Genomic DNA, 20,467 nt, shown 5'->3' on the forward strand with positions numbered 1-20,467 from the left:
GGCCCCCGTGAGGTCTTTGCACTTCAGTCTGCTTTAAGCATTTGCAGTTTTGAGTTTTTATATTCTTGTCATGGATCTCATGTATAGGGCTTTGAGTGTAGGTTTTTGTGCCAGAACATGTTTAACTTATTTTCCCTAACATTTTGTTATCCCTCTTAACCTTTACTAACCCTTTCCAACTTTGCCCGTCTCTCATTTTTTTTTCTCCAGGTGTTTTACAAGCCCATGTCTGAGTCGGGACGCCTGACAGATGTTGAAATGGCCATGATCTTCGTCAACTGGAAGGACCTGATTATGTCCAACACCAAACTTCACAAGTGTGTCTTTCCACAAGCTTGTTTCTTCTTGGTAGCTGAAATTCTTGGGAATGAAACGTGATCCGATGCTGCCACCTTGCTCTAGGAATACGAACTGCGAGTATCGTGTCCCACAACAGCAAATGTCATAGGCAGAGTGAAGTCCCAGAAATAGAGAAGTGCCAGGAAAAGGAATTATCTATGCAGTCGATGGATAATAACAAAACAGGCTGCACAGTTTTTGCACTTAAAGAACTGACTGGAATGTTTGTTGAGAATGGCACTGGCCAGCATTCTGTTTTTGAAACTCACCTGAACTTTTACGAAGAAATTGCTTGGTACTGGACTTGGCGGCCTTTGCGGTTTTGGTGATTGTGTTTGTGAATGGCAGGGCACTGAGGGTGAGGAAGAAAACGGGTGGCGAGAAGATGCCGGTGCAGATGATTGGGGACATCCTGGCCTCGGAGCTCTCGCACATGCAGGCCTACATCCGCTTCTGCAGCTGCCAGCTTAACGGTGCAGCCCTGCTGCAACAAAAGACTGACAAGGAACCCGAGTTCAAGGACTTCCTCAAGGTGAGGAATGGTGGGCAGCAGCCCTGGAACAAATGGGAGGGGTAGATAGTTCATTGTTAAAGGCTGTTCCAGAGCGATCGGTAAGCGGGAGAATTGCAGCCGTCCAAATGTCCTCAGTGAAAAAGCGGTAGCGGGTTAAATGGATGTTGAACTGTTCTTTATTTTCTTCTGAAATGAATTACAAAGATATCTTGCGGGCCAATACTATGTTCTATGAGACCTCTGGACTCAACTCTTCTAAAGCACCTAGACTGAAATTTAGAGTGGTGCTTTAGATAAGGACGTAGGCTAGGGTTTCTGACTCCTAAGTGTGTGTGTGTCTCTCTCTCAGAAAATCGCTACAGATCACCGGTGTAAAGGTATGCCACTGTCCAGCTTCCTGCTGAAGCCTATGCAGAGAATCACCCGCTATCCACTCATCATAAAGAACGTAAGTCCTGCACATTGTCACCCGTGGTCCCTCCTTCAGTGTGCGATGTGGGAGGCATGACGAATTAGCCTCATCCAATTTGCCTTGGATTTAGCTCAATTTGGGTTGCTGCTACGTATGACTTTGCCCTGCCAAAGATGCAGTTCGTGTCAATTCCTTTGGGGACCAAATGATAATGGTTGTGACCATCATCATGGTCAGCAAATACAAGAAAGAATGTGCTGTTTTGCTGGAGTTAAATACCAATGAAATGCAAAAACTTCAGGCAGAAGAGTGAGTGTTGGGGAAAGCGCCCGGCGTTTCCACCCCAACTCCACATTTACGAGACACACACAGGTTACAGTTTTACTTGCAAGGGTACCCACACTCTCTGCAATGCAAACTACAGCAGAATGTGTTACAAAGGGTGGTTCCCCTTGGCTTCTTTATTTATAGTCAATGGGGGGCGCAAGAGAGGGAAGTGAGATTCTTATCTAAGTAGGCAGCTGTTAACCACCTACTTAGAGTACAATAGCTAAGAGTATGTGGCTAGAAGATAAGAAATAACGTATACATATATATTTACACTCATTGCTGATCATACAGAAATGATTAACAACTGTTTCTTCAACCTAACAGTCCCTCCTGTTTATCATGACAGTATGATCAGAAGCATCAACATTGTAGAAGTTGCAAAAGCACTTTAGGTACAACCTTCATTTAGACCACATTGTCATTATCCTGGAAAACATTTAATTCCGTTTCTTCAGGTCCGAGCCCTGCACGGGTGCTTTCGGCTCGGCCGTCATTATGAATTATATGTCTTCTTCATCGCCATCGCTGGAAACAGGCTCTGTCTCTATAGTTTGGGTAAGGGAGAGAAACATTGTACTGCGTGTCCGAAAAGCAGCATTAAGAGCTTGATTAATAAACATTTTCAAACATGGTATAACAGTAATAAAACAACAGAAAAATAAAATGAAAAACAAAAGAAGAGGTAGGCATGTTTTCATCAGTATTGACCACCATGTTCCTGTAATAAACCAGTCTAACCAGGATGAGGAGGACTGCGGTCGACTGTCCATGGTCATCACTTTTTGTAAGTTTCGGAGGCGGTCTAAGGCAGATGTCATATTGGGTGAGTGCACATTGTCAGGAATGTAAGTGCAGCACGTTTGGTTCAGGAGGACACATACTCCTCCTTGTGCGGCTGTCAGTAGGTCTAATGCCATACGATTCTGGATTACCATCTGTCTGGTTATGTCTAATTGTTCATTTTGTTTTTGGTTAATCAGTATCGAATCATTCATAAATAGACCTAGTCTATAATTTAGAGTTTCTACGCATAGCATGAGTTTTCCAATTCCTAGCCCAGGGAACAGGGCCAGCATAACTTTACTGCCTGTTCCCCACAATTTATGTTCAGCGGGCACGTCGGTTCCCCACACACTATCATGGGGTTGTATTGATATCGAACGCCTTCTCCTGCTTCTGAAGAAAGTTTTACTTTCCTGTGCTATCAGGAAGGTGTGATCTGAAACAAAAATAAGAGCGCACACTCCAAACCAGTTCGGTGGTAAGACAAAGTATGCACGAGGTCCACACAACCATGCTACTCCGTCCACCCAATATGTTCCATTACTGGGGCGAAGCATCGAAATTGGAGATCCATACATGCTGTCTACATATGTTAGGTTACAGTTCGTGGTGTTTCCTCCTATCCATCGCGTACCATTATCTTGCTTAAAACAAATGGCATGCTGATATGTCAGTGGGTCTCGGTCCATCAAGACAGAAAAAGGAAGTGAGACATTAGTTTTAGCAACAGCGAAGTCTACCCAGAAATCCTGTATACAGGTACCATTTTGAAACCCAACGTCATCTGGGTAGTTTCCTGTAGCCTCCTGATACTTAATTCGGACCACTGTCATTCTATTAGTCCCAGGTATAGTTATGTTCACATCTTCCCCTGCTAGCGAAAATATAAGGGAAAGACGGCTCTGGTATCCTATTCCTGCGAAAGAAGCAGCGCACTTGGCTTGGGATATGTTCATAGCTTTACCATACACCGTAGGTCCTTCACTATGAGTGGGCATTACTGAACAAACATAGCAATTTGTCACATTTTTCGCTGTTACAGTATCATGTACATATCGGTACCAGTAGTTTTGCATAAATGGATGTGAGTGGTCAGCGGGCAACGGGCGTAGATGGAAGTCATCATGGGTCCATCGCCGTAGGTGCTGTAATGGAGCTGGTGAGAGCCAGGACAACCATACAAGTCCTACAACAAGAATGACCCCTAGAGTCACTTTACCACATCCCCACCCTATCAGGGCCATCCTAAATAGAGTGCAGCTCAGTTGTTTTCTTCACCGGGTTGAGACAACAGCACCCTATTGGTTACTGTGCCTTTGTAGCGGACTTCCACTGCTACTCTGTTGCTGAGGCCTCTGATAAGGGCTTGATGGGTTTACAGTGACTTTTGTGTATCCAGGAAGGTCGTTCTGCGATCTTTACTGCTGTTGGTGTTGTGAGGAGGACTTGATAAGGACCGTCCCACCGAGGTGTGCTCCAATCTTTCCGCAACAGGACCTTGACCAGGACCCAATCTCCCGGCTGCAAGTTATCCTGTTGAGTAGAAACAGAATTTACCGGCAGACTACTGGGGCTATGTTTTTGTTGTGATGTTAGTAGTTTACGCATCCAATCAGCCAGCGTATTTTCTCGGTCTGCTTTTTCTATGTCATTCATTTCAGTTGCTAGGGGAAATGGTCTACCATACACTATTTCAAAAGGTGTTAATCCTGCAGGAGTGGGAGTTATTCTCATCCATAATTTTACTAGAGACAAACATTCTGGCCACGGCCTTTTTGTCTCTTCCATTGTCTTTTTTAGCCTTGTTTTAATAGTGCCGTTGGTCCTTTCCACTAAGCCTGCGCTCTGGGGGTGATACGCACAATGATTCTTAAGCGTAAAACCTAATGCTTGTGAGCAAAGGGACATAGTCTGATTTACAAAATGAGTCCCATTGTCTGATCTTATAATATGAGGTATGCCATAGGTAGGGAAATAATGGCTTACCAAACATTTTGCAACGGTCATTGCATCACAATGCTTTACAGGGTATATTTCTACCCACTTAGAAAAGGTGTCTATAATAACTAGACAGTATTTCTTTCCTTGTGACCAAGATAATTCAATAAAATCCATATGTACAACTTGAAACGGATACTCAGCTGTGGGGAACTGGCCACGTTTTGGTCTGATGTTTCCTTGTGCATTGTGTTTACAACAAATTAAGCATGTCCTACAAAATTGTTTTGCATAATCAGAAAAATTTATAGCATAGAAATATTGTTGTATGATATGTACCATCCCTCCTGTTGAGACATGAGTATTTCCATGGCTCACCAAAGCAGCTGTTTTGTATAAATTTTTTGGTAGGATGGGCTTGTCATTCATATAGTAAACTTTCTCTCGTTGTATTGCTCCTCTTTTGATCCAACTTTGTACTTCTATTTTAGGAGCATGAATCTGTGCATCACATAGCACATCGCTATCTATAAAAAGAATGTCTGCCACTGATAAGGTAGGTTGTTTCAGTGCCGCTTCTTTGGCGGTTTTATCTGCAAAACTATTTCCTGCGGTTTCTGCAGAGTCATCAGTCTGGTGTGCTTTGCATTTGCACAGTGCAAAGTGAGTCGGTAAATGCACAACGTCTAATAATCTAAGTAGCAAATTCGTATGAGTAAGAGATGTGCCCTGTGATGTTCTAAAACCTCTATTTTTCCAGACTCTTGCATGGTGATGGACAGCTGCAAACACATATTGACTATCAGTGTAGATAGTAAGTGACTTTTTCTTGAACAGTTCACATGCCCTGATCACAGCATAAAGTTCAGCCGCTTGTGCTGAACAAGTAGAAGGGAGTGCATTGGCTTCTAACACTTCAGTAGATGTAACTACAGCATACCCAACTTTATTTTTTTCCATATCATTTTTTGATGCTGAGCCATCTACATAAACAACTTCTGATCCTGGTATAAAAGTTTGCAGAATATCTGCTCTTGGTTTTGTTTGTTCTTCTATTGTTGCTTTGCAAGAATGTGGCTCCCCATCCTCTGCGGTAGGGAGAAGCGTACTAGGGTTCAATAGGCCACACCGCTGAAGTTCAATGTTACGTTGTGAGAGCAAAAGTGACACTAAGGTAAGATGTCTTGTATGTGTTAAGAATGGAAGCGGTGTCTGCAACAAGATTAGAGACACAGAATGAGGAACTTTAAGTATGAGGGGGTGACAAAGTACCAATTCTGCTGATACCTTTACTGCTTCTGCAGCAGCTGCACAGGCCTGTAAACACTGTGGAAAGCCAGCTGCTACTGCATCTAATCGTTTTGAATAGAATGCTAACGGTCTCTCTTTTGCTCCGAATGGCTGTGTTAATACTGCTTTCATATAACCTTGATTAGCATCTACACATAGGGTGAATGGTTGTTGATAATCTGGTAGAGCAAGGGTCACATTGGTTTGCAACATTCTTTTTAAATTTGTAAAAGCATTTTCTCCGTCCTCAGTCCATTGTATTTTGTCCTTTAGAGTCATCTCCTTCCCGTATATTAAATTTTGCAAAGGTTGAACTAGAAAAGCATAATCTGGTAACCATTCTCTACAATAATTGCATCTGTTGTTTAGTCTGTGGTTTAGGTGCTTCCTGTATAGCTTGTTTCCTTATCTCTAGCAGCGAGCGACCTTTTTGTGAAAGGTTATGCCCTAAATAGACAACTGTCTTTTTGCAGTACTGCAACTTCTGTTTAGAAGCTTTATGTCCAGTATTGTATAAATGCTGAAGCACAGTTAGGGTAGTTTCTTTGCAATGTTGTTCTGAATCTGCTGCTATTAAGATATCATCCACGTATAGTAATACCTGACTATGTGATGGTATTTCACAGGTACTCATAGAGTATCTAAGGGCCATGGTATATACATGTGGGCTTTCAGAAAATCCCTGAGGGAGTCTAGTATATGTATATTTTTTCCCTTTATAGGTAAATCCAAATAAATGTTGAGAATCAGGGTGCAATGGTACTGAGAAAAATGCATTACTAAGATCCACTACTGAGAAGTAGCTTTTATCAGGAGTCAATGAGTTGAGCAATAAGTGTGGGTTAGGCACGTCTGGTGCTGCATGTTGCACTATGTTATTAACAGGTCTTAAATCCTGCACCATGCGCCATTTCCCTGTATGTCCCTTCTGGACTGGAAAGATAGGAGTGTTGCAAGTGGCTTCAGGAGCCTCTCGCAATATTCCTGATGCTAACATGTCTTGCACTACAGGGGCTATACCTTTCTCTGCTTCAGGTTTTAATGGGTATTGCCGGACGGTGTTCTGATTTCACAGTTACTTTGTAAGGTGGGAATCCCTTTACCAGCCCTACATCAGTGGGGGAGGACGACCACAACCCTTCTGGAAGGCGATCTAGATCTGGACATGATCCCTCCTCCAGGGTTGAAAAAATTTGTCAGGTTGGGTCCTTTAAGTGTGTGGTGGGAGTGGTTTGAACTCTCCATCCCAAAGGAAACCGCCACACATTGTGTTTCTCATCATAGCTCCAACAGGAGCCAGATACGGGTTGGTAGTCATTGTAACTGTGCATAGAATCTCGTAAGAACATCTCTACATCTCTCCACTGCATCTGGGGTGGTTTTGAAAGAGATACGTGTGGTGTTCTCTCTCTAAATACAGCTTGTTGCTTGTTAGATAAAATGACTGAGGCTGCTGAAAACCCAGTGGTGGGGTTAACATACATATATTATACAAGTGTCTTGGAGGGCATGAAACGTTTTGTCATAGACATAATCTGGTCCAAGGGTGTCTTTGTACCACATAGTGACGTGTAAGGCATCGTCAGGCATGAACTGGGCCTGTCTAGGGGACTGCTTTTCTCTAGTTTTCCGCAATAATTCTCGTGTCTGTGCAGTTCCCCCTAGGTCCAGAGACCAGTAATATTGTGGTGTTGTGGTTCCTTGCACAACATAAGCTTCCTCATTTACGATTGCTTTCATGCCAGTGGCTGTGGCAACCACGCTAATGCCCATTTGTACCATAAGGTCTCGACCTAACAAGTTAACAGGACAAGAAGGGCTTATTAACACCTGTGCTTGACATTCAAGTCCAGTTTCCTTATCTTTTACTGCAACTGGGTTTGTTAACTGATGTCTGTCTGTCTGACCTCCTGCCGTTTTTATATTTATGACTGATGAAGAATATGTGACTCCGGGAGGACTGGAGGTTAGGACAGTCCTACATGCTCCAGTGTCACACAGACACTGTTTATGACTAACTTCCGACTTGGCAAGGTTTCCCACTGCCTTTCTGCTAATAACTGACACACTGCTTGTAAATCTATTTCCTTATCTAAAAGGTCTTGTAAAGTGACCTCCGTTTCCTTTCTTAAAATCACCTCTGTTTTGCCTCGGATGGTGTCGGTAACAGGGGCCTCCGAGGGGGGTCATTGATCATTGTTTTCAATGGAGTTTGGGTTATATGGTTGTTTCCCTACTCTACAATTCCTAGCTAAGTGTCCAGGTTTCCTGCATGTCCAGCAAATGTTATCTTGCTGAGACGAATTCCTGTAATTGTTTCTGAAAACACCTCTCCCCCTTCCTCGGCCTCTTGACCTTCCTCTGAATCCTCCCCTCCCCGGAGGATTCATTTGCACTAACGCTACTACATCTGAGGCGCTGAATATTGTGTCTGTCTTTTCCTGTTTCTGCGCTCTCTGCGCGTGTTGGGCATATTCTAGTGCTTGTTGGACTGAACCAGTATTCTGATGTACCCAATGTTTGTCAAGATATTTTCGCAATTCGGGCTTTAGGCCTGCGACAAAAGCTCGTTTTAGCTGTTGTTGGTACACTCCTACTGCCTCTTCATCAAATGGGATCCCTGAGTTTCCTCTAAATACAACTCTCATTCTATCCATAAAATCCTCAGGTTCCTCTCCATCTTTTTGTTTACATTGCGCTATTCTGCCATAATCTGCTCGTCTCATAAACACTATCTCTATCCTTCCATGTAATTGTTGCATACTCTGTTTTCTACGTACATCTCTTAACTTACTTTGTTCCAACCATGCATCAGAAAAAACATATTCTTTTTTTCTGTCTTTACCTTCTTTCTTATTGGTAGTCTGTAACATCTCCAGTTTTAAGTTTAGCTTTTATACAAAAGTCTGTGAGCTTTTATATATATCTGGAGTGTGGAGTTTTCCTTCAAACCCATGTTTTTTCCTCCATCTACTTATTTGTCCTGATCCTGGCTTATATCCTTCCATAAACTTCTCATCTCCCTCTAGTTCCATTTGTTTACTTTGATTCTTCCCCATTGTTACCTTTTAATGGATACACTACAAAAAATAAAAAATCCTAAAAGCAAGTATCTGGCATGAGACCTCAGGAGGACACTAACACGGCCTTCTACTGCTCCCTATTAGAGCAGCGGTGTTAGTTTTCAGGGATGAAACCCGTCCTTGATCCTTCAGTCACCAGTATGTTGTTGCTTTTAGGGTGGATCGTGTAGGTTAATCTAAAACCTATAAAAACACATCCACATACATCAATATATATATTTCCAACAACGCCTACTTTCTCTCCCGGTTAATTTCGGCTAACCTCAACCACATGCATGTCTTGGCCACCTACTTATTTAGGTGCCGTATCTCTCACTTGGCCACCTACTCACTTAGGTGCCGTATCTCTCACCTGTATAGTGTGCTCTCTGATCCGTCACCGAGGTCCTTCAGACATCACCAGACGTCGAGCGCAGTTCTAACCACCGGCCTGATGACGAATTCACATCACAGGTCTTTCTTGCACCCGACTTCGAGTGGCTGTCGACAGACTTCGGTGTCGCTTCTCTCGGCGTACTGGAGACGTCTTCGGGGTTCCTCGGATCCGGCTCGAAGGACCAAATTCTATGTTGGGGAAAGCGCCCGGCGTTTCCACCCCAACTCCACATTTACGAGACACACACAGGTTACAGTTTTACTTGCAAGGGTACCCACACTCTCTGCAATGCAAACTACAGCAGAATGTGTTACAAAGGGTGGTTCCCCTTGGCTTCTTTATTTATAGTCAATGGGGGGCGCAAGAGAGGGAAGTGAGATTCTTATCTAAGTAGGCAGCTGTTAACCACCTACTTAGAGTACAATAGCTAAGAGTATGTGGCTAGAAGATAAGAAATAACGTATACATATATATTTACACTCATTGCTGATCATACAGAAATGATTAACAACTGTTTCTTCAACCTAACAGTGAGTATGGGTATTGTGAAATGTTGGATGTCAACTGTTACAAAACGTGCTGCACCAGTTTATTTATGGATGGATGGATGGATGGATGGATCTGATTAACATCAAACCGCCAGTAACTTCACTCTACCCTGAACTCCACAGTCCTTGTCCAAAGACAGAGTTCATTCTTAGGCAGGTCCCAGACCTATTTCCAAATCTCCTGCTCCCCAGATTCTCGAGAACACTCCAGAGAATCACTTGGACCATGGACACTTGCGGGAGGCTCTGGACAGGGCCGAGGAGCTCTGTCTGCAGGTCAACGAGGGGGTCCGGGAGAAGGAGAACTCCGACAGGTTAGAGTGGATTCAGAGCCATGTCCAGTGTGAAGGCATCACTGAGGTGAGCACATCTAATGCAACTATATCACGAAGCTCTTGTCTATAGCCTGGGTTTTATATAATCTACAATATTCCCTCCTGAAGTTCTTAACAAATGTTTGTTTACATGCACAGCCTCTAACAAAGTCGTCTACAGAGTTAATCCTACTACAAGTTAGGGTCTGGATTTTTGCAGCTTTCCTACAGTTTACTGGACACTTCCAATTGTTCCATTTCCCTACAGAACTTGATATTCAACTCCTTGACCAACTGCCTGGGTCCCCGAAAGCTGCTACACAGCGGCAAGGTCTATAAAACTAAGAGCAACAAGGAGTTATACACCTTCCTCTTCAATGACTTCCTGCTGCTCACCCAAGCAGTGAAGCAGTTCACCTCATCAGGGACGGATAAGCTCTTCAGTCCCAAGTGCAACATGCAGTTCAAGATGTACAAGAACGTGAGACTCTTTTTCATGCTGGGGAGTAATGGAGGGGGCTAGCAATACCAGACAGTTACATTTACGGCACAAAATCATACATTGCGTTTTAAATGAACTTTTCATATCCATACAATTCGGAGTAGAACTTTCTAGAAAGAGGTGCCATTTCCTTAGTTGTATGTTTAGCCCATTTTTACGGGCTTTCTCTACTGTGTGTACTTCCAATTTAATGCGAGTCTATGACCCGATTTTGGTCTTCTATCCAACCAGCCCGTGTTTCTAAATGAAGTTCTGGTGAAGATGCCCTCCGATCCGTCTAGCGATGAGCCAATCTTCCACATCTCCCACATCGACCGTGTTTATACTCTCAGGACAGAGAACATCAATGAGTGGGGAAGGAAGGGAGTTAGAGAAGAGACTAAGGAGAATTGAACAAGGAAGCTGTGGCTTCAGTCCACAAGGAGGCTCCCTCGGTGTCCTGTTCTGGTAACAAATCAGGTGTTTCTTCTTATTTAATCAATCAGGACTGCCTGGGCGCAGAAAATCAAAGCTGCTTCAGAACATTTCATAGAGACTGAGAAGAAGAAGCGAGAGAAAGCTTACCAAGGTGAACTATTTTATTTGCATTTAATCCTTTTCAGTGTCTTAGCATAACCCTTCAGTCCAGTTTGATTATGTAATGGTTTTATTCATCTGTCTACAAAATTGCTTGTCCTTTTCCTATTTAATTTAGTTATATGTATGTGTGTGTGTGTATATTTATGTATCTGTAATATAAAATCCTCTAAGTCACCAGTATATATTCATTACCCTATTCAGTGTTTCAGAACCCTGACCCCATGTTTTAGTCCATGTTGGACGTTTCACAGCCAGAACCTACAAACCCCATGAGCAAGAATTTGTTTCTTCCAACCAGTTGAGCATAGAGAGTCAGTCAAAGGCTACTCAACTGGTTTGTAAAAACAAAATCTTGGTCTGAGTTTGTAGCTGAGCACTGGTTTTTCCTGAATTTGAGTTTCCCTCTTTTACACAGCCTGTCCTTCCAGTGAACACATCCGTTGCAGTTTAAGAACCTACTACTTTCCCTTTTGGTTGCTGTACAGTCTATTTATGCAGACCTTCATTACTGAACCCTTGATAACCCTATCATAGACTGCAGTGCCCCATTAACTACAGTTTTTTTTTCCAGTTGCTGTATCTTATTTCTGCCAATTCCTTGGGAGTTCCTTGCATCTTAACTTCTTTATTATGAATCTTATTTATTGTTCCTTGGTCTTTCGACTCATGCATCACTTGCTGTATGCATTTCCAGCTCGTTCCCTGAAAACCAGTGGCATTGGCCGCCTGCTGGTCACTATTTTGGAGGCCACAGAGCTCAAGCCCTGCAAGCCCAATGGTGAGGGTCAAAGGTCAAGTCCTATCTCCCGAAACTCCAGCCGCTAACCCCCTAATGCCTTGTACCTCATGTATGGCTTGATGGTTGGGTTTAATGGTTTTTTTTGATGGCCTACACCCTCCAGGAAAGAGTAATCCATATTGCGAGGTGACCATGGGGGCACAGTGTTTCACCTCCCGGACAATAAATGACACAATCAACCCCAAGTGGAACTTCAACTGTCAGTTCTTCATTAAGGACCTGTACCAGGATGTTCTATGTGTCACCATCTTCAAGAGGGACCAGTTCTCTCCCGATGGTTAGTCCTTTCTTCAGATGTTTATTTCTCCTCTTTTTACACGTTGACACTTCCTGAAATTCGTCTTGGGAACAGTTCTGATGTTAAATGTGCTGATGTTAAATTTCCCTTAGAAAAATTTGGGTGTCATATTTGAAGTTTCGTCTTGTTTTTTTTTTTTTTAATTTAACTTTTAATTTATTTTTAATTTATTTATTTATTACACGTCATTTTAAGTTTCTCCATGGGGTATCACTGTGGTTTCATGCTTCAGGGTTCTGGTTCCATATCCTCCCCCTGGTTCTGTGTGTGTGAGTTTGAACATTCTCTTTGTATTTGTACGGGTTACTCCTACAGCCCAAGAACACATACAGATGAACTACGTTCTCTACTTTATGCCCTGGTATATTCTGCAGTCTCACTGCAACCCTTCTACTAGATAATTTCTTTTGTGTTTGACCGTTTATTTCTTTCCCCCCCCTATTGCTTAATTTCTTTCATTGTGCCACAATGGCCTGTGTTCTATTACTAGCGTTTGATGGTGGCCGCTTTCATCATGGCTGCTTGTATCATTGTTAGACTTCCTGGGCCGCACTGAAGTTCCTGTGGCCACCATCAAGAAGGAGCTGGAAAACAAGGGAGCAGCGACAAGGCGCCTGCTGCTGCACGAGGTGCCGACAGGCGAGGTGTGGGTGCGCCTGGACCTGCAGCTGTTCGACCAAAAATCTCTCAAATGAGGCGACGCGGATTGGTGCCATGCCATACGCCCCCCGCCCCGCCCCCGCCTCCACCCCGCTTCCCAAGACAAACGGACAGAGCTGAGGCTTCCTGACGAGATGCTCATTCCGATCCCCGGAACCAGCGGCAAGCATCAGCAGAGCAGGTTCTAGGCTGATGCCACGGGCAGTCCGGCTCCAGCACAGACAGGGTTCTGCCACGTTCACTCGCCAGGTGGCGTCTGTGAGCTGAGAGCTGTATGCCAGTGCTGCTGGAGACCGTCTGGACTCCTGAGTACTTCTGATAATGTGGACGTTTGACACAAATGCAAAATATAGGAAAGCCCTTTTGGGACTGATTATTGTTTACCACTGGATATGGTAATATCTCAGGTTTTTGTTTTTCCTGTCAGTTGTTTATAAAACCAAAAATATATTATGTCAATATCTTATCTTATTTTAATTATACAAATTCGGTACCTGTGAGACAAACCAACTTTACCAAGGAACAAATTTTTTTTTTTTTTTTAAAGAAAAATCTTCCCTCACTGAAAGCAAGATGGATGTATGCAGTGTATGTTGTACTGAATACTAACACAGGACTTTGGTAAAACTAAGTTTATTACAAGAATCACACTACCCTGTAACTGTCAATAGGTCGTTTTTTTGTTTCCCCTAACATTATTTAGTGTCAGCAAACCACAGCACATACAAATGTTTGGAAACATATTGTCACTCCTAGATACATCACATTTTACTACTAAAGACGTTATGTTGCTTCATGTGGATTTAACTAACAGTTCCTTAATTGCTTATGCATTCATTCCACTGTTAAAATATTGTTATATGATTTTAACATTTCCACTCAGAAAATCTTAATTCATAAAGGTATGAATGGAAACTAAAACAGGTAATTCTGAACCTTATATGTAAGACACACATCAGGTCAGGTTCAGGGTGCTGCTTTGTCAGGCTGGTGGTTTGTCAGGGTGCTGGTTTGTCAGGCTGGTGGTTTGTCAGGCTGGTGGTTTGTCAGGCTGCTGGTTTGTCAGGGTCAGGCTGCTGGTTTGTCAGGGTCAGGCTGCTGGTTTGTCAGGGTCAGGCTGCTGGTTTGTCAGGGTCAGGCTGCTGGTTTGTCAGGGTCAGGCTGCTGGTTTGTCAGGGTCAGGCTGCTGGTTTGTCAGGGTCAGGCTGCTGGTTTGTCAGGGTCAGGCTGCTGGTTTGTCAGGGTCAGGCTGCTGGTTTGTCAGGGTCAGGCTGCTGGTTTGTCAGGGTCAGGCTGCTGGTTTGTCAGGGTCAGGCTGCTGGTTTGTCAGGGTCAGGCTGCTGGTTTGTCAGGGTCAGGCTGCTGGTTTGTCAGGGTCAGGCTGCTGGTTTGTCAGGCTGCTGCTGGTTTGTCAGGCTGCTGCTGGTTTGTCAGGCTGCTGCTGGTTTGTCAGGCTGCTGCTGGTTTGTCAGGCTGCTGCTGGTTTGTCAGGCTGCTGCTGGTTTGTCAGGCTGCTGCTGGTTTGTCAGGCTGCTGCTGGTTTGTCAGGCTGCTGCTGGTTTGTCAGGGTCAGGCTGCTGCTGGTTTGTCAGGGTCAGGCTGCTGCTGGTTTGTCAGGGTCAGGCTGCTGCTGGTTTGTCAGGGTCAGGCTGCTGCTGGTTTGTCAGGGTCAGGCTGCTGCTGGTTTGTCAGGGTCAGGCTGCTGCTGGTTTGTCAGGGTCAGGCTGCTGCTGGTTTGTCAGGGTCAGGCTGCTGCTGGTTTGTCAGGGTCAGGCTGCTGCTGGTTTGTCAGGGTCAGGCTGCTGCTGGTTTGTCAGGGTCAGGCTGCTGCTGGTTTGTCAGGGTCAGGCTGCTGCTGGTTTGTCAGGGTCAGGCTGCTGCTGGTTTGTCAGGGTCAGGCTGCTGCTGGTTTGTCAGGGTCAGGCTGCTGCTGGTTTGTCAGTGTCAGGGTGCTGCTGGTTTGTCAGTGTCAGGGTGCTGCTGGTTTGTCAGTGTCAGGGTGCTGCTGGTTTGTCAGTGTCAGGCTGCTGCTGGTTTGTCAGTGTCAGGCTGCTGCTGGTTTGTCAGTGTCAGGCTGCTGCTGCTGGTTTGTCAGTGTCAGGCTGCTGCTGCTGGTTTGTCAGTGTCAGGCTGCTGCTGCTGGTTTGTCAGGCTGCTGCTGGTTTGTCAGGCTGCTGCTGGTTTGTCAGGCTGCTGCTGGTTTGTCAGGCTGCTGCTGGTTTGTCAGGCTGCTGCTGGTTTGTCAGGCTGCTGCTGGTTTATCAGGCTGCTGCTGGTTTGTCAGGCTGCTGCTGGTTTGTCTGTCAGTGTCAGGCTGCTGCTGGTTTGTCTGTCAGTGTCAGGCTGCTGCTGGTTTGTCTGTCAGTGTCAGGCTGCTGCTGGTTTGTCTGTCAGTGTCAGGCTGCTGCTGGTTTGTCAGTGTCAGGCTGCTGCTGGTTTGTCAGTGTCAGGCTGGTGCTGGTTTGTCAGTGTCAGGCTGGTGCTGGTTTGTCAGTGTCAGGCTGGTGCTGGTTTGTCAGTGTCAGGCTGGTGCTGGTTTGTCAGTGTCAGGCTGGTGCTGGTTTGTCAGTGTCAGGCTGGTGCTGGTTTGTCAGTGTCAGGCTGGTGCTGGTTTGTCAGGCTCAGGCTGGTGCTGGTTTGTCAGGCTGGTGCTGGTTTGTCAGGCTGGTGCTGGTTTGTCAGGCTGCTGCTGGTTTGTCAGGCTGCTGCTGGTTTGTCAGGCTGCTGCTGGTTTGTCAGGCTGCTGCTGGTTTGTCTGTCAGTGTCAGGCTGCTGCTGGTTTGTCTGTCAGTGTCAGGCTGCTGCTGCTTTGTCTGTCAGTGTCAGGCTGCTGCTGCTTTGTCTGTCAGTGTCAGGCTGCTGCTGCTTTGTCTGTCAGTGTCAGGCTGCTGCTGCTTTGTCTGTCAGTGTCAGGCTGCTGCTGCTTTGTCTGTCAGTGTCAGGCTGCTGCTGCTTTGTCTGTCAGTGTCAGGCTGCTGCTGCTTTGTCTGTCAGTGTCAGGCTGCTGCTGCTTTGTCTGTCAGTGTCAGGCTGCTGCTGCTTTGTCTGTCAGTGTCAGGCTGCTGCTGCTTTGTCTGTCAGTGTCAGGCTGCTGCTGCTTTGTCTGTCAGTGTCAGGCTGCTGCTGCTGTGTCTGTCAGTGTCAGGCTGCTGCTGCTGTGTCAGGCTGCTGCTGCTTTGTCAGGCTGCTGCTGCTTTGTCAGGCTGCTGCTGCTTTGTCAGGGTGCTGCTGCTTTGTCAGGGTGCTGCTGCTTTGTCAGGGTGCTGCTTGTTTGTCAGGGTGCTGCTTGTTTGTCAGGGTGCTGCTTGTTTGTCAGTGTCAGGCTGCTGCTTTGTCAGTGTCAGGCTGCTGCTTTGTCAGTGTCAGGCTGCTGCTTTGTCAGTGTCAGGCTGCTGCTTTGTCAGTGTCAGGCTGCTGCTTTGTCAGTGTCAGGCTGCTGCTTTGTCAGTGTCAGGCTGCTGCTTTGTCAGTGTCAGGCTGCTGCTTTGTCAGTGTCAGGCTGCTGCTTTGTCAGTGTCAGGCTGCTGCTTTGTCAGTGTCAGGCTGCTGCTGCTTTGTCAGGCTGCTGCTGCTTTGTCAGGCTGCTGCTGGTTTGTCAGGCTGCTGCTGGTTTGTCAGGCTGCTGCTGGTTTGTCAGGCTGCTGCTGGTTTGTCAGGCTGCTGCTGGTTTGTCAGGCTGCTGCTGGTTTGTCAGGCTGCTGCTGGTTTGTCAGTGTCAGGCTGCTGCTTGTTTGTCAGTGTCAGGCTGCTGCTTGTTTGTCAGTGTCAGGCTGCTGCTTGTTTGTCAGTGTCAGGCTGCTGCTTGTTTGTCAGTGTCAGGCTGCTGCTTGTTTGTCAGTGTCAGGCTGCTGCTTGTTTGTCAGTGTCAGGCTGCTGCTTGTTTGTCAGTGTCAGGCTGCTGCTTGTTTGTCAGTGTCAGGCTGCTGCTTGTTTGTCTTTGTCAGGCTGCTGCTTTGTCTTTGTCAGGCTGCTGCTTTGTCAGGGTCAGGCTGCTGCTTTGTCAGGGTCAGGCTGCTGCTTTGTCAGTGTCAGGCTGCTGCTGGTTTGTCAGTGTCAGGCTGCTGCTGGTTTGTCAGTGTCAGGCTGCTGCTGGTTTGTCAGTGTCAGGCTGCTGCTGGTTTGTCAGTGTCAGGCTGCTGCTGGTTTGTCAGTGTCAGGCTGCTGCTGGTTTGTCAGTGTCAGGCTGCTGCTGGTTTGTCAGTGTCAGGCTGCTGCTTTGTCAGGGTCAGGCTGCTGCTGGTTTGTCAGTGTCAGGGTGCTGCTGGTTTGTCAGTGTCAGGCTGCTGCTGGTTTGTCAGGCTGCTGCTGGTTTGTCAGGGTGCTGCTGGTTTGTCAGGCTGCTGCTGGTTTGTCAGGCTGCTGCTGGTTTGTCAGGCTGGTGCTGGTTTGTCAGTGTCAGGCTGGTGCTGGTTTGTCAGTGTCAGGCTGGTGCTGGTTTGTCAGGGTCAGGCTGCTGCTGGTTTGTCAGGGTCAGGCTGCTGCTGGTTTGTCAGGGTCAGGCTGCTGCTGGTTTGTCAGGGTCAGGCTGCTGCTGGTTTGTCAGGGTCAGGCTGCTGCTGGTTTGTCAGGGTCAGGCTGCTGCTGGTTTGTCAGGGTCAGGCTGCTGCTGGTTTGTCAGGGTCAGGCTGCTGCTGGTTTGTCAGGGTCAGGCTGCTGCTGGTTTGTCAGGGTCAGGCTGCTGCTGGTTTGTCAGGGTCAGGCTGCTGCTGGTTTGTCAGGGTCAGGCTGCTGCTGGTTTGTCAGGGTCAGGCTGCTGCTGGTTTGTCAGGGTCAGGCTGCTGCTGGTTTGTCAGGGTCAGGCTGCTGCTGGTTTGTCAGGGTCAGGCTGCTGCTGGTTTGTCAGGGTCAGGCTGCTGCTGGTTTGTCAGGGTCAGGCGGGTGCTGGTTTGTCAGGGTCAGGCGGGTGCTGGTTTGTCAGGGTCAGGCGGGTGCTGGTTTGTCAGGGTCAGGCGGGTGCTGGTTTGTCAGGGTCAGGCGGGTGCTGGTTTGTCAGGGTCAGGCGGGTGCTGGTTTGTCAGGGTCAGGCGGGTGCTGGTTTGTCAGGCGGGTGCTGGTTTGTCAGGGTCGTGCTGCTTTGTCAGTGTCGTGCTGCTTTGTCAGTGTCGTGCTGCTTTGTCAGTGTCGTGCTGCTTTGTCAGTGTCGTGCTGCTTTGTCAGTGTCGTGCTGCTGCTTTGTCAGTGTCGTGCTGCTGCTTTGTCAGTGTCGTGCTGCTGCTTTGTCAGTGTCGTGCTGCTGCTTTGTCAGTGTCGTGCTGCTGCTTTGTCAGTGTGGTGCTGGTTTGTCAGGGTGGTGCTGGTTTGTCAGGGTGGTGCTGGTTTGTCAGGGTGGTGCTGGTTTGTCAGGCTGCTGCTTTGTCAGGCTGCTGCTGCTTTGTCAGGCTGCTGCTGCTTTGTCAGGCTGCTGCTGCTTTGTCAGTGTCAGGCTGCTGCTGCTTTGTCAGTGTCAGGCTGCTGCTGCTTTGTCAGTGTCAGGCTGCTGCTGCTTTGTCAGTGTCAGGCTGCTGCTGCTTTGTCAGTGTCAGGGTGCTGCTTGTTTGTCAGTGTCGTGCTGCTTGTTTGTCAGTGTCAGGCTGCTGCTTTGTCAGTGTCAGGCTGCTGCTTTGTCAGTGTCAGGCTGCTGCTTTGTCAGTGTCAGGCTGCTGCTTTGTCAGTGTCAGGCTGCTGCTTTGTCAGTGTCAGGCTGCTGCTTTGTCAGGCTGCTGCTTTGTCAGGCTGCTGCTTTGTCAGGCTGCTGCTGGTGGTTTGTCAGGCTGCTGCTGGTGGTTTGTCAGGCTGCTGCTGGTGGTTTGTCAGGCTGCTGCTGGTGGTTTGTCAGGCTGCTGGTGGTTTGTCAGGCTGCTGGTGGTTTGTCAGGCTGCTGGTGGTTTGTCAGGCTGCTGCTGGTTTGTCAGGCTGCTGCTGGTTTGTCAGGGTCAGGCTGCTGCTGGTTTGTCAGGGTCAGGCTGCTGCTGGTTTGTCAGGGTCAGGCTGCTGCTGGTTTGTCAGGGTCAGGCTGCTGGTTTGTCAGGGTCAGGCTGCTGCTGGTTTGTCAGTGTCAGGCTGCTGCTGGTTTGTCAGTGTCAGGCTGCTGCTGGTTTGTCAGTGTCAGGCTGCTGCTGGTTTGTCAGTGTCAGGCTGCTGCTGCTTTGTCAGTGTCAGGCTGCTGCTGCTTTGTCAGTGTCAGGGTGCTGCTTGTTTGTCGTGCTGCTTGTTTGTCAGGGTGCTGCTTGTTTGTCAGGCTGCTGGTTTGTCAGGGTGCTGCTTTGTCAGGGTGCTGCTTTGTCAGGGTGCTGCTTGTTTGTCAGGCTGCTGGTTTGTCAGGGTGCTGCTTTGTCAGGGTGCTGCTTTGTCAGGGTGCTGCTTTGTCAGGGTGCTGCTTTGTCAGGGTGCTGCTTTGTCAGGGTGCTGCTTTGTCAGGGTCAGGCTGCTGCTTTGTCAGGGTCAGGCTGCTGGTTTGTCAGGGTCAGGCTGCTGGTTTGTCAGTGTCAGGCTGCTGCTGCTTTGTCAGGCTGCTGCTGCTTTGTCAGGCTGCTGCTGCTTTGTCAGGCTGCTGCTGCTTTGTCAGGGTCAGGCGGCTGCTGGTTTGTCAGGCTGCTGGTTTGTCAGGCTGCTGGTTTGTCAGGCTGCTGGTTTGTCAGGCTGCTGGTTTGTCAGGCTGCTGGTTTGTCAGTGTCAGGGTGCTGGTTTGTCAGTGTCAGGGTGCTGCTTTGTCAGTGTCAGGCTGCTGCTGCTTTGTCAGTGTCAGGCTGCTGCTGCTTTGTCAGGGTCAGGCTGCTGCTGCTTTGTCAGGGTCAGGCTGCTGCTGCTTTGTCAGGGTCAGGCTGCTGCTGCTTTGTCAGGGTCAGGCTGCTGCTGGTTTGTCAGGGTCAGGCTGCTGCTGGTTTGTCAGTGTCAGGCTGCTGCTGGTTTGTCAGTGTCAGGCTGCTGCTGGTTTGTCAGTGTCAGGCTGCTGCTGGTTTGTCAGTGTCAGGCTGCTGCTGGTTTGTCAGTGTCAGGCTGCTGCTGGTTTGTCAGTGTCAGGCTGCTGCTGGTTTGTCAGTGTCAGGCTGCTGCTGGTTTGTCAGTGTCAGGCTGCTGCTGGTTTGTCAGTGTCAGGCTGCTGCTGGTTTGTCAGTGTCAGGCTGCTGCTGGTTTGTCAGTGTCAGGCTGCTGCTGGTTTGTCAGTGTCAGGCTGCTGCTGGTTTGTCAGTGTCAGGCTGCTGCTGGTTTGTCAGTGTCAGGCTGCTGCTGGTTTGTCAGTGTCAGGCTGCTGCTGGTTTGTCAGTGTCAGGCTGCTGCTGGTTTGTCAGTGTCAGGCTGCTGCTGGTTTGTCAGTGTCAGGCTGCTGCTGGTTTGTCAGTGTCAGGCTGCTGCTGGTTTGTCAGTGTCAGGCTGCTGCTGGTTTGTCAGTGTCAGGCTGCTGCTGGTTTGTCAGTGTCAGGCTGCTGCTGGTTTGTCAGTGTCAGGCTGCTGCTGGTTTGTCAGTGTCAGGCTGCTGCTGGTTTGTCAGTGTCAGGCTGCTGCTGGTTTGTCAGTGTCAGGCTGCTGCTGGTTTGTCAGGCTGCTGCTGGTTTGTCAGGCTGCTGCTGGTTTGTCAGGCTGCTGCTGCTTTGTCAGGCTGCTGCTGCTTTGTCAGGCTGCTGCTGCTTTGTCAGGCTGCTGCTGCTTTGTCAGGCTGCTGCTGCTTTGTCAGTGTCAGGCTGCTGCTGCTTTGTCAGTGTCAGGCTGCTGCTGCTTTGTCAGT

The 20,467-nt window shown here is 47.6% G+C and overlaps 1 pseudogene; it reads left to right on the forward strand.

Annotated features, from left to right (window-relative positions):
- Positions 1 to 12,834, forward strand: part of LOC125726469 (intersectin-2-like) — a 42,556-nt pseudogene extending 29,722 nt beyond the window's left edge.
- Positions 12,835 to 20,467: the final 7,633 nt, after the last annotated feature.

This window comes from Brienomyrus brachyistius, unplaced genomic scaffold (assembly GCF_023856365.1).
Source record: "Brienomyrus brachyistius isolate T26 unplaced genomic scaffold, BBRACH_0.4 scaffold72, whole genome shotgun sequence".
NCBI lineage: Eukaryota > Metazoa > Chordata > Actinopteri > Osteoglossiformes > Mormyridae > Brienomyrus > Brienomyrus brachyistius.